Source organism: Macrobrachium nipponense, chromosome 7, assembly GCF_015104395.2.
Source record: "Macrobrachium nipponense isolate FS-2020 chromosome 7, ASM1510439v2, whole genome shotgun sequence".
NCBI classification, from domain to species: Eukaryota; Metazoa; Arthropoda; class Malacostraca; order Decapoda; family Palaemonidae; genus Macrobrachium; species Macrobrachium nipponense.
In genome coordinates this window covers 39,751,455-39,764,613 of record NC_061109.1, presented here as the reverse complement: position 1 = coordinate 39,764,613, position 13,159 = coordinate 39,751,455, and the positions used below count along the sequence as shown (strand labels likewise).

Here is a 13,159-nt window from a genome sequence, read left to right as displayed (position 1 = left end):
TGGAATTTTATGAGGGGTATTTTATGTTTTTCATATCCTACGCAGAGCTTTAAAATGGGTAGTAAAGATGTCAAGGGAATAAGTAGTTCTTGTAATTGAGCGACTCGCTACTCAAACTCTTCCTTTGTTTGTGAACTTACGTAATGCGAACAAATTTTTGTATTTTAGTTTTGGGTTGGGCGAAGGAATGCCATTCATTTTCTTGGTTCAATTTGTTTGTTTCGAGCTATAGATGATGAAGCAACTGCGTAACTTCGTTAACTGAACTGTGATTCATAACTTGCAGCGCCATCTGTTGGTATTGCTTACCTTAATGAAACCCATTGAATCTATTATTACTCCTTTTTTTGTTTATGTTTATAAGGTACTGTACTAGTATCGAGTGGTTACAATTAGAAAACTATTACGGGAAGGACGATTACCAACTTCGATTATATTTATCAGCCATCGGTATTCATTCTCGTGATCAAAGAATATTTTGCATTCATGACTTCGATTTGTGTTACATTAAGTCTATTTATAACCCGGCATTAGAAGTTGTGGCACTCAGGCAATTTGCGTCAAGTCGACTGATCTGTCTGCGTCGCAGGTTGAAGTTGCCGGTGGTGACGCAATACATTGGTTAATCAGTCAGTTAATCCATGTCTTTTAGAAGTCATAATGTTGTGAACAGGAAGGTACTGACTCACAGTGGCGTTCCAGACTCTTCTTCTTGATTAGATATCTCTGCCATTGACTATTCCTTTCCATCATGCAGATATTTGAAAGAAATTAGTTTCTTTATGAGCACGTGACTATAGGTTTATTGACGCAATGTATGAGAATGTATCTTGTTTTTCTGTGGAAATATTACAACTTTTAATTTATCGTTATGGATCTTGCTACTCTGATGAAACAGGGTTTTGGTTTAGCACTTCTCAATTTTACATTCGTACACGAAAGTGTTTCAAAGTACCGTCGTTTTCATTCTTGATACCTCATTTTTTCTTGTTTTGAAGTTTCTTTGAATCTTCTCGTTTGTCGTTAGCAAGAGGATTTTGTTTCTTGATTATTTACTTATTATCTTTCTTTCATGTATGACGCTGATCGTATGCATATGATTTTGAATTTTCATGTAGTGCTTCACTCCTATGACAATATTAGGAGAACGGTCCTTGATCTCTCTCTCTCTCTCTCTCTCTCTCTCTCTCTCTCTCTCTCTCTCTCATACATGTGGAGAACAGTCCTTGATATCTCTCTCTCTCTCTCTCTCTCTCTCTCTCTCTCTCTCTCTCTCTCTCATACATGTAAGAACACACACACAATGATACTTATTCCATGCGTCAACAGTCGCCTATTACAAATCCTTGAAGTAAAATCGGCGCTATCGGGTCTTAAAAAACCTAAGGTATTTCAAGGTTGAGTGAGCATTGGCTATTATTATGCGACGAGATAAAATGAGAGCATTTGTGCAGTGAAGTACTTATTCGGCGCCCTTCTCTCTCTCTCTCTCTCTCTCTCTCTCTCTCTCTCTCTCTCTCTCTCTCTCTCTCTCGTGCGCACTAAACACTATTCTTATATCAGTGATCATGAATTTTTCATTTTTCCTCTTTTCAGTATTGATTGAATGCTGTAGTAGATTCACTTCAACCGTGCATCTGATGTCTAGGCCAGTCCCTTACGACGCTCCTGATTGGCTGTTGATAAGCCAATCACAGGGCTGGAAGCTCTCTGTCTCTCTCGAGAGTTCACATAGGCAGGATGTATGTTCCACCCCTCCTGAGGGATACTTTTAAAAGATGTATCCCATCAGGAGAGGTGGAACATACATCCTGCCTATGTGAACTCTCGCGAGAGACTGAGAGTTTCCAGACCTGTGATTGGCTTATCAACAGCTAATCAGGAGCGTCGTAAGGGACTGGCCTAGACATCAGATGCACGGTTGATGTGAATCTACTATAGTATTTGCAATTCCTTGTTCAGGGAGAAGTCAGGATTTAAATTTTAGAATTTACTGTAGCGTTCATAAAATGTCCTAAAATATATTGTATAAATCATCCATAAATTTACATCACTTGCTTTATCTTTTCGAAATATGGAAACAAGGTTGGTATTGACCTGAATATGAAGCGTATTATTATATTGACTGGAAATCTAATGTCTTCTATGTTTCAAGTGATACATAATCTTTGGAGATGGTGTAGCCCCTACCCTTAAATTCCTTCTGTACTATCCCTCCCCTTCTCCTCCTCCCTCATCCTCCTGTTCCTCCTGTTCCTCCTCCCCCTTCCCCTAAAAGGTAGTACGTAAAAATGTGGAATCTCAGGGTGTGCCTCAGGGTGGCCTTCTGCGACACCCGTCCCTCTTCATTATTTAATACTGTTTTTACAAATGCCAAGTCCTACAATTCTGAATGGAGAACGTTTTCTAGATTTGGCAGTTTAAGCTGCAAATTGCTCTGAAAAAGCAATCCTTTTTTTTATATACTAAAAGGTTAATATCAGTTTTCTTTCTGTGCGGTGGTAAAATGTTCACAATTGCGGGAAATTTTTAATGTCATCTATTTCTTTTATTTAGATTCGTCCATGCCCTGTTGTGCCCATGTAAATTAGTAGAAGTTCCACAACAATACATCATTTTCCATTGATGTTTATTTTTTTGTCATCTTATAAGTTTTACGATGGTGTTCCTTGTCTATTTTTGTAGGGCTTCATTTGGTCCATTAGGGAGGGTGACGTCTTTGTCAAAGGTCAATTTTTTGCGACTTGTGGTCTTTTTGTTTGGCATCGTTATCTTGTTGTGAATATCAGTTAGTGTTAAGTGATAATTTTAAATTCCCAAATTCACATTGTTGTTTTATGTTCTTGCCTTGTAAGCAATCCTTAGTATGTTTCCAATCTTTAATTACTTTTCACCCTCTCTAACAATTGTTTCATAGTGCAACTGCGAGGTTTTCCTCCTTTTACACCTTTCAGAACTTCTTAATGTTAATATTCTATTCTATTAACAATAATGAATGCGACTTCCAGAGTGAAAATTATCTAGTATTTTAGCGATAGCAAATCTCTAGATAGTTTCTAGTCTAATAAAAAGTAGGCTAGCCCTAGATCTCATGTACAGTACTAAAATAGGTAACAAAATAGCTAGATCATAAATAAATCAATAGATAAGATTTCCCTTTTCTTAAGATAATGTTAAATCGTTTACGTCCCACCATTTCTGACAAAGCATGTACCCGAGAATGATGAATTAGAATAATTATTAGACGAATAGATAAAGAGGTATACAAATAAGCTCATGCTGGCTACTTCTAGATTCGTGTTCTTGCAGATGTCCTCTCCCAAGGTCATCTAGTACCTCCAGGTGGTTACTTAGAATGCCGGCAGCACAGAGTACATCGTTTTTGTTTTTGTTTTTTTTCTTCTGATAAAGAATAATAAATGTAAATGAAGAACCAGAGAAATCATGACAAAAATTTGTGAGTAAAATACATGAATGAAGAATGGAGATGCATTCTTGCTTCTCATTGATGAATAAAGGATTAATATCCATGAGTAAGAAAGAAGTAGCCATCAAAGAAATATTGACAAATTCATGATTTGTGGATAAAGAGTAAGTGACTCTGTAATGGAAATGACGACGAAAAATTGTTGATTTTTTATCATTTTTATGATGCTGATGATGATGATAAAGACATGCCATTAGCATGTATAATGAACATTCAGCAACTGCTTGGCTAGAAATAACTAGACAGCCAATATTGATGATACTTAAAGTTTAGTGTTAAGAGCCATAAATAATGTATAGTTAGATTACCGACGCTCTGTGAATCCATAAGATTATTCGTTTGTTTTAAACTGTTGCATTGTGGGTTAGGAGGGTAGTCCCGGCGACTGATGGGGGAGGGGGACACTGGCTTGATATAAATAATAATAAAAGAAATTTAACCAGGGGACATTACTTGAGTGCGCAATACCAGACCTGCTTGCAAATATAAACTCGTTCTATGATTCTAGCTGTATTTTAGAACGTCAGAATATATATATATATATATATATAATATATATATATATATATATATATATATATATATATATACTATATATATATATATATATATATATATACGAAACTTGTGTATTATATAACATGTGTATGTATACACACATATAGTATAATAATATATATATAGATATATATATATATATATATATATATATATATTATATATATATACGCATGCATACACACACACAAGTGAATTATTTACCGAGGGACTTATTTGTCGAAACAAATATTAGCCTCAATATTTACTTTTAGATTCCCATCTGTTAGTTTTAGTGTGCATAAGCAGTAATTTTATCAATGTCGTCGTCATTGTTGCAAATGTTGACCCCATCTTGCAGTGAATCAGTCAAGCAGCAAGGAATTCATTAATATCATCGAGATGTAGACTGTTTTAATATTTATAACATAGATTAACTTGAATTATGTATCAGTTTAGAATACAAATAACTTTCAATATGTGAAACTATAGAACGCAAAATATTTGCCTTGTATATTATAACACACAAAACATGCATTATATATTTACATAGAACGCAAAAGTCTTCATTATTATATTTATTTTAAAAAATACGAACATACACAACCACGTAACAAAATTATATCTCTGTAGTATCTTTGCACAAGGACGGTCAGAAAAACAAAGAGGCGAACAGGTTACTGCATGGAACATCCATAAAGCCTGTTTGACAATCCCTCATTGCAGCACCAGATCTGCAGCTGTCGTCTCCTCCTCCTCCTCCTCCATCCCCCGGCCCTTTGTGCCTAAAACCATGGTCAACCCCACCTCCTCATCACCACCCACCACCCACCCAGACGCTGCTAATCATCATCATCATGTTCTTTTGGATGTGACAGTATTTCTCTCTCTCTCTCACTTCTTCTTCTTCTTCTTCTTCTTTTCTAAGAATAATTGTGGATTGTCTTTTTATTTTTGGAGCAGATCAGTAAGTGGTGATATTAGGGACCTGCTTTTCAGGATTGCAAAGTTTATGTGCATGTGCCCTAAGAAAGTTTGTATAATTTTTTAGCTACTGAAAATGACAAAGCAAATATGAAAACTATACCTTGTTTTGCTCACTTTGTAGCTCCCGAAAGGTAGTCCGACGGGACCATATTTCTCTCTCTCTCTCTCTCTCTCTCTCTCTCTCTCTCTCTCTCTCATCTGCTTGTCTTTCTACACGAGGAGAATATCTTTTGTGTACAACGACTTCAGTTACCGATTTTCCAATTATTTGGGGCGGGCTTACATGTTTTTTTGAAGCTTTATTTTGTTTAATATACGAAGAGTCCTCAACTGAAGTTGGCAGCCATAATTCCCATTTTTACTATGTAATGTTAGAGATGAAAGGTAAGGATACAAAGAGAGCATTTATGTTGAGATTTTGTGTGATTATTAATGTAGCCTAATTACTTTTATTTCTTCTGTTGCAGGTATGTATGATCGCAGTTCCTGGCAGCTGTGAGTGAGTAACATTTATACATATCTTTAGGGTCACTACGAGGTCATTTTTAATGCGGTTTGTTGTACGTGTTTCTGGAAGTTTTATTATTCTTAATATTTATATGTTCTGCGTTTTTATATATTCATCCAAAAACGTAATATCTGATCACTTTTGGTAAGTCGGGTTTGTTTTCCATGACGTGTTTCGGTAAGAAAAACATTATTGTTTCAAAGAATTGTCTAACCTTCAACGTTGGGGATTTACGCATGACGCACCCTGGTTGATACCTTTGTGTTTTTGTCCATCAGGTTGGCGAACTGTATCTTGAAGTGTTGTCACATGAAACACTCACCACTATCTATTTGCATCTTGATGCAAAACTCTGTCATCGAGTAACTGATGTATTCTCTGTCTTGATGCGGATTTGAAAGTCAGAGGGATGTGAAGCAGGCATGAACATGTGCGACTTATATTCTCCCAACAATACAGGCTTCCGGATCCAAAGTTCGTCTGAAAGTTTCTGAGAGAAGCCTTAATAACGCGCCTTTGTGATACTGCTTTGAATAATAATCTTGAGATTTATAGATTCTGAATGTCCCCAGTAAAGGATAATAGATCAAATTTGACGCATCGTTTTATCGTTCAGAATACATTTTCTTTATTATACAAGTGTAAATTAAGAAATAAAATCGAGGGAGAAAGAATAGAGCCAGTCATCCTCTTAATAAGGGTGGACTGTTGGTTGAAGAGTGAAGAAAATTATTTTTATTAATAGTATGCTTACATAAAACAGAGAATAAAGAGGATCAACATGCTAAACCAACTTTTGCAGAGTAATGTCGTTGTGAAGAAAGAGAGAAGATATGGAGATTTTAGAATTATAATAAAATCCAAAGTGAAATAACTGCACTTCACGTATATTATACAGTAATAGAGCTTATAACGGAGTTTGCGTGTCTGATATTGTTTGAGTGAAAGAAGCCCACAGCTGTATATTGAAACCAATGGAAGTGATTTCAATGTATGGAACGAAGTTATCCCTGAGTGGGACCACTAAGTTTATAATTTAAATGGGTTATTAATTGAAACCAGAGAACGAGAGAGATTGGGGCAATATATTCCTGACACCATTGTTCTGTTTGGTTTCATTATATACAGTGATAGTTTTCTCTTCGTTTCCGTTTGCATGATATGAAATAACGGGGCTTCCATATTAGTTTCCGGTTTGGGGAAATACAATAACAATTATATTTCTGACCTTAGGTTACTAAATCGCTGTGGAAAGTTCAACATGTGCCCTTATTACAGTTTCTGAAAACGATAAAATAAGACTTCCCTTCATTATCATCCAGTTTGACTAGAATTATTTTTCTGAATAAGTTGACTATTAGTTTGATTATTCAGACTTTGATTATTACAGTTTCAAAGTTACCGTATGCAAAACTTAAATATTTGAGAGTACAACTTACAATAAACTGAAGAAGGCTTTTTTTTGCCAATGAGAAATCTAAATAGACGAAGAAAGAAAGAAATTGCTATACGGCCTTTGGCATCTGTTAAAACATGTCGGGTCACTCGGAGAAAGCATGGTAAAAACAGAGCCTGCCCCTCCCACACGCCCAGGCAAACGGGGAAGAAGAAAAATCACAATACATCCGCCTGGTACTCGTTTGGGGAATGCTGTTGAAACTGGTACTACTTATAGTGTGTTGGTGGAGGACCAGGTGGTATTAGGTAGGTACCTGTTGGTACCCGAAACGAGGCACTGATACCCGGGTCCACAAGAGCATCTTTTTTTCTCCCTCATCTTTTTATTGCACAGCTTCTCACGAGATGAGTTTCTCATTTTCATTTCTAATGTTACGTGCATACTTTCAGCGTGGCTTTTTTTTTTTTTTTTTTCTTTTTTTTCTGGCGACACTCTCGAGTACTTCTAATTGGGAAGAGAAAATCTCTCTCTCTCTCTCTCTCTCTCTCTCTCTCTCTCTCTCTCTCTCTCTCTCTCTCTCTCTCTCATTTTTATAGGAAGAAAATATCTCTGATTAACTAGGAGAGGATTTTTCTCTCCCAAAACTATAATGTTAATCGTATAATTCACCGCATTATAGTGCTTTCTTGTTTTGAGGTTTTTTCCTTTGTAGAGTTCCACGTTTTGAGTTCCACTTTTAGTTTGCATTGCCTCCTAAGGAGGTGATTATCTCCTACAAGGTTTGTTTGTGTCTAACAAGGAATATGCTTATATTTATATATTCGGATTATCACGACGATTGCACCCAGGATGGCCCTCTTGTTCGATTTTGGGAGATCTCTGGGTCTGAGTATAAGGGATTTTTTGGTGGGAGTGGTCGGGTGGGGGATGACTAGCTCAGACTAGGCAGTAGTTTTAAGTCTTCTATCACCTCTCATATCACTACGTGTTCCTCCTTCGCTTGCAAATTAATCCTAGAGTCGATGCCTTAATACTGCAGTTGGAGGAAATTCGAGATGTGTAATTGTTCTAATTATTCTAGTTTTTCTGCATCTGGAATTATCAACCTCTTGTACACTGTAATTAGCATCCAGAACAAATACATCTTCTTCGATGTCATTAATATTCAGAAGCCTTTTTTTATGGTTGATTGTAAAATCCTATTGTTACTCGCATTCTTTATACAGGCCACTTGCCTGGGCAAAAATAGCAGCAGTATTGAAATAAACTTGTGATTGCTCCGTGGTCACAACAAATTCTGCATTTTCTGGCTGAAGATTTTGTGCCAATTAAACTCTGAGATCAGTATCTTTAGACTGCAAGTGTTACACAGAAAAAAAGATATATGGATATTTTTATTTTTATGCAGTAGGATATTTATTGTTGTTGTTGTTGTTGTTATAGTGGTTACATGGGTTTAAGATAATTCGTGCTCAATGTAGCATCAGACGCAAAATGCCCAATAGTGAATATCCGGAAAATATTCTGTCGAGAAGTTTTTCCTTTCAGACATGCGAATGCTTCTGGTGCGCAGCGCTTCCTTGATTGTATTTCCGGAGGAAAGTGCACTACCCTGTGTTGCTTCATTACCGGAAACTCGCTTGCCTAGTTGCCACTGCAAGGCAAAGGGGTCTGCGTGCTGGCAACAGTGATAGATTTTTTTTTTCAACTGCTGTGAGTTAATTCTGAATGTTTACCAATAGACTGTTTGCGTAGGCTACTGGCTACTAAACTGCATTAATGCGAAGACCAGGGAATAGTTGCTTTTTTTATGTAGATAAATTTTTTTTTATTTTTCTAAATGCCCAAGAGGAAATTTTTTTATATGTACCGACCAAAAAAATCACATGTTCTTAAAACGTACGGATGGAAGGTGATCTTTATACGGTGTTTTTTTTTTTTTTTTTTTTTTTTTTTTTGCAGGAGCGTTTTGCCCAAATAATCCATTAACGATGATATCCACATCGTGTGACAATGGGAAAAAGGCGGTTCTAGACCGACGAGTGACCTTTGTAAACCTTCGACATTGCGCAAAGTTTAATCTTTATTTTATCCTTTTTTTTTATTTAGCTGTAATAAATTGTATCGTTCAATCGAAAGTGCAATCGATACTGCGTTTTATGTCTTCTTGTAGGCGTCGTGGTGACGTTGACTGAATATATAGGAGCGATGAAGAAATCGGTAGGGGTGGGGGGGATGTTGTTAGCGGGGGAAGGGAGGGAGGGGGGACAGTTGGATTCGGTGAAATTCCCCGCGCTCCATTTCCTGGTGCTACAGGTTAGCTAATAGTGTCGCCCCCTCGTTCTTCGCTACATAACTATTTTGTTTATTTTCTGTAGATTCTTGGCGCGTTGTCTTTACTTTTCATTCGCTGCTATTATTTTGAAATGAGTCCTTTTCGTCGGAGATTTTATTATTATTATTATTATTATTATTATTATTATTATTATTATATTATTACTGATACAACTTACGCTTGCAGATATCAGACCAGTGCACTCATTACCCTGATATTTTGATGCAGTATACATTTAAAAAATATTGCGCCACCGTAAGAGATCGTTTAAAAGATCATCTCGAGAATTTCGTCATCTCCAAATGGAAGTGCCATAGCCTTATTCCGTCTTGGGACGCCTACATCGCGTGGGCCTCTTAAACCAGATATTCTTCCCCCTTTTTGGACGATTTCTCGTGATTCGGAGAATGTGAAGTGAATCATCCTAAGTATTAACTTTCATAACCGCTGTATATTCAGGGGCTTCCATGGCGATTAATATTGCTATAAGGCCTTTATGTTTTTTCTTAAATCTTTTGTATTTTTATCTTCGCATATTTTCCTTGTAGGTGGAATATTATTATATTTATTTCGTGTATTTCTCGTTTTTCCGCATAACAGGTATTCGTGTTTCTTCCCTTTGGTTATTTGGTTTATATTGTCTGTGTAAAGTCACTTCTGTTTCCGCGTCCTTGACTTTAGTGGTGTCAGTCATTTCAGTGATTTCTGTAGTTTCCATGACGACGACTGACAACTTCTGACAATTTCATTTTCATGACTTGTTTTTCGATTTTTTCATATATTCGTTCTTACAGTTATTCATTAAACTCTCAAGAAACCGTCCCTTATCACTGCAAACAAATGGAAGCACCTAAGGTGACCCGCATGCCTCCAATTTACATCTGCAGTGCCACCTGCATTGCGAAAGAAAGCCATGGTAACAATAGAAACAGCTGTTCGGGCGTCGGCTGGCCACAGGTAGAAAGACCCTCCTCCCCTCTCCCCTACCCCTCTGCCTCCACGGGCAGGGTCCGTCCTCCCTCCGGAGGGGGTAAGCGGTCCCAAAAGCTTCATATGACGGGGTGACCCCTCGCCGCTGGAAGAGAAAGCTGTTTACTGCATTCCAGAGTCGGTTGACTTTTCTCTGGACCAGTCTTTCCCTTGGAAAACTGGAAAAGAAAGATGAAGTTCTGTCTTGTTCACCTTGTTTACTTGCTTTATTTGTCTATTACATTTAAGAATTGGTTATAGTTAATTCAACATTGAATCTACTGGTGATTGGAGATGTGTTATACTGTGATTTCTCTTTGATTTGCTTTTTTGTTTGACATTTTTTCAACACCTCTTTTGTTCTCTTTGTTATGCTGACGGTTATACACGAGTGTAGGGTGTAGCGTTTTCATTTCTAATGTTAATAACGGTACATCCGCTGCATATTTGAATGAAAGAGATTGTGAAAGTTATTTTTTACAATTTATTTTCTAGGTTGTTCCACTGCGTTTCTCTTTCTCTTGCTAATATATATATATATCTATATAGATATTATATATTAATATATATAAATTTTTAAATATATATATATATAATAAAAGTATATGAATATTAATATACACACACATATATATGTGTTTAAATGATATATATATATAGATATATATGTGTGTGTGTGTGTATTATATTTATTATATTTGTTATTTATTTATTTTGTGAGTGGTTAGGCGAGATGTTCCAAAATACAGGATATCATTTTAACTGAGTATTTAGTTGTTGTTGTTATTATTATTATTATTATTATTATTATTATTATTATTATTATTATTATTATTATTATTATTATTATTATTTAGTCCACCATTCTCTCTCTAGTGTACTACAACTGAAAATCCGGAAATAAGCATCATGTCTACTGCCGGAAGTAGCCATTTGTTGTATCTTCTATTATGAATGACGAAGACTTATGTGCTTCCTGAAAATTCAAAGTGGGAGCTTGTGTTCTTAGCAATCTCTCACATCTCTCTTTTGTGTCTTGGCAGTCTTCCATCTCTTATTCATCATTCGTGGTAATTCTGCCTTTCTCTCTCTGTTAATTGCCGTTTTGCATCAATTATTCACCAAGTAGCCAGTACAGTACGCCATTTATTTTGTATATATGCCTTTATGTATTCATGATAATGATGATAATAGTATTTTTAATATCAATATACCTACGTCTGTTTGGTCTCTACTGAACGATAATCCTACTTAAAAAAAATTATCCGGAGAGCTTTGGCGAATCTGTTCAATTTCCCTTTTCTGATTCCCGAGAGCGGTCTGTATAGATGTATTTTTAGATATATTTGTACCCATACGTTACTGTGGATTTGTTTCTGGATAATCCTTGTTGTTGGAGGTTATGATTTACAAAAGTGTTTTCGTAATAAAATTTCGTCTTGCATAATGTAGCAATAATATTAGTCTTTTGTTTCTTGGACCTTTCTCTTACAGTGGTAATGGAAGCTAGAGACTACTATTGTTGCTGCATTATACAGGGCGAACATTCTACTATGATAACAACGTTCCAAATCACACCATCATTATTCAAGGTTTTAATTGATACAGTTTCACTCCAGGCTAACTTGATAATTGGCTGTCTAACGATCCCCATATTTTCCACTTTCTTGATTTGTAATTTTTGTTTCTACGATTACGCCCATATTCATAACTTTTTTTTTTTTTTTTTTATTCAAGAGTAGTTTTTTTAAAAGGAAATACATCATATCTGAAATTAAATACTCTCTCTCTCTCTCTCTCTCTCTCTCTCTCTCTCTCTCTCTCTCTCTCTCTCTCTCTCTCTCTCTCTCTCTCGTTTTTATCCTTGCTGCAACCAATTTCCTGCTTCACATTTCATTCCCGGTAATCACCTCGTTTTATTTTGAGCAGCGGCAATTTTTGACCGCAAAAACGAGCCACTCAGCGACCATAAAACTAACACCCGGAAGGCGCTCATTTATTTCCTAAATCCTTATGATTATTTTAAACATTCATAATATGCGTGCTGTCGTGTGGAGCAAGCTAAAAATCTGTTATATTTGAATGGTAGGGATGAGTAGATTCAAATACGTTGGAAAGGGAGGTGTGTAGAATCGTTTCTCTTCTCTTTGAATTATGAAGAGTAAAGTAATATGATTTGCAATAAATAAATGAATAGATATATTAATCATCACATCAGTATGTGAGCGTTTATCGATCTGACCGCGTGGAAATTCCTTTTCGTAGTGTAGTGCGAGAAATAATGAGCAATGGAGGGGGAAATTCTTTAAATATTATGAAACATTCACGGGGAATTTTATAAATTTAATGCCTAATAACATAATTTAAAAATTTAATCCTAATAACAAAACAGTGTATTTTATAAATATTTGCAGATATTCGTCATCGATTAAATGTTCGACTTCTGCAGCGGAATGATTGCGACCTTTTTTCAGTACATACGTTTCAAGGCTAATGCAGAATTGCTGTAATACAGTACTGTGCATCATGACGTATGGTTTCTATGTATGGATGAACGTGACGCATTTGCTGTTTTTTTCTATTTTTAATTTTATTTTGTACGTCAGATATATTAACCACATAATTTGTCTTTTGTGTAGTGAATCACTTTATACGTAATATGCACATTATAAATATTGGTTTTTGAGTGAAACCATAAGAATAAAGTATAAAGACAAGTTTCTTTGTTTGGCCAGTTCAAAGGTCCTCAGTAAACAGAAGTATTTTCGTATATCGCAAATAAACTTGAGGTCATTTGTAGCTGGAATTAGAATCCCTTTGTTCTTTATTTACGTGAATATTACATTTGTCAGAGTTGGAGCGTCATACAGTTGCTCCTAGAAATGATGAATTGCGTTGTGTTACTCCTATTTCCTTGTTGTATATAAACGTCCTGAT

General features: G+C 35.9%; 1 protein-coding gene across 1 annotated transcript in view; it reads left to right on the top strand.

Moving 5' to 3' along the window:
• The window catches only part of LOC135217078 (uncharacterized), a 399,671-nt gene that overhangs the window by 313,436 nt on the left and 73,076 nt on the right, over nucleotides 1-13,159 (top strand).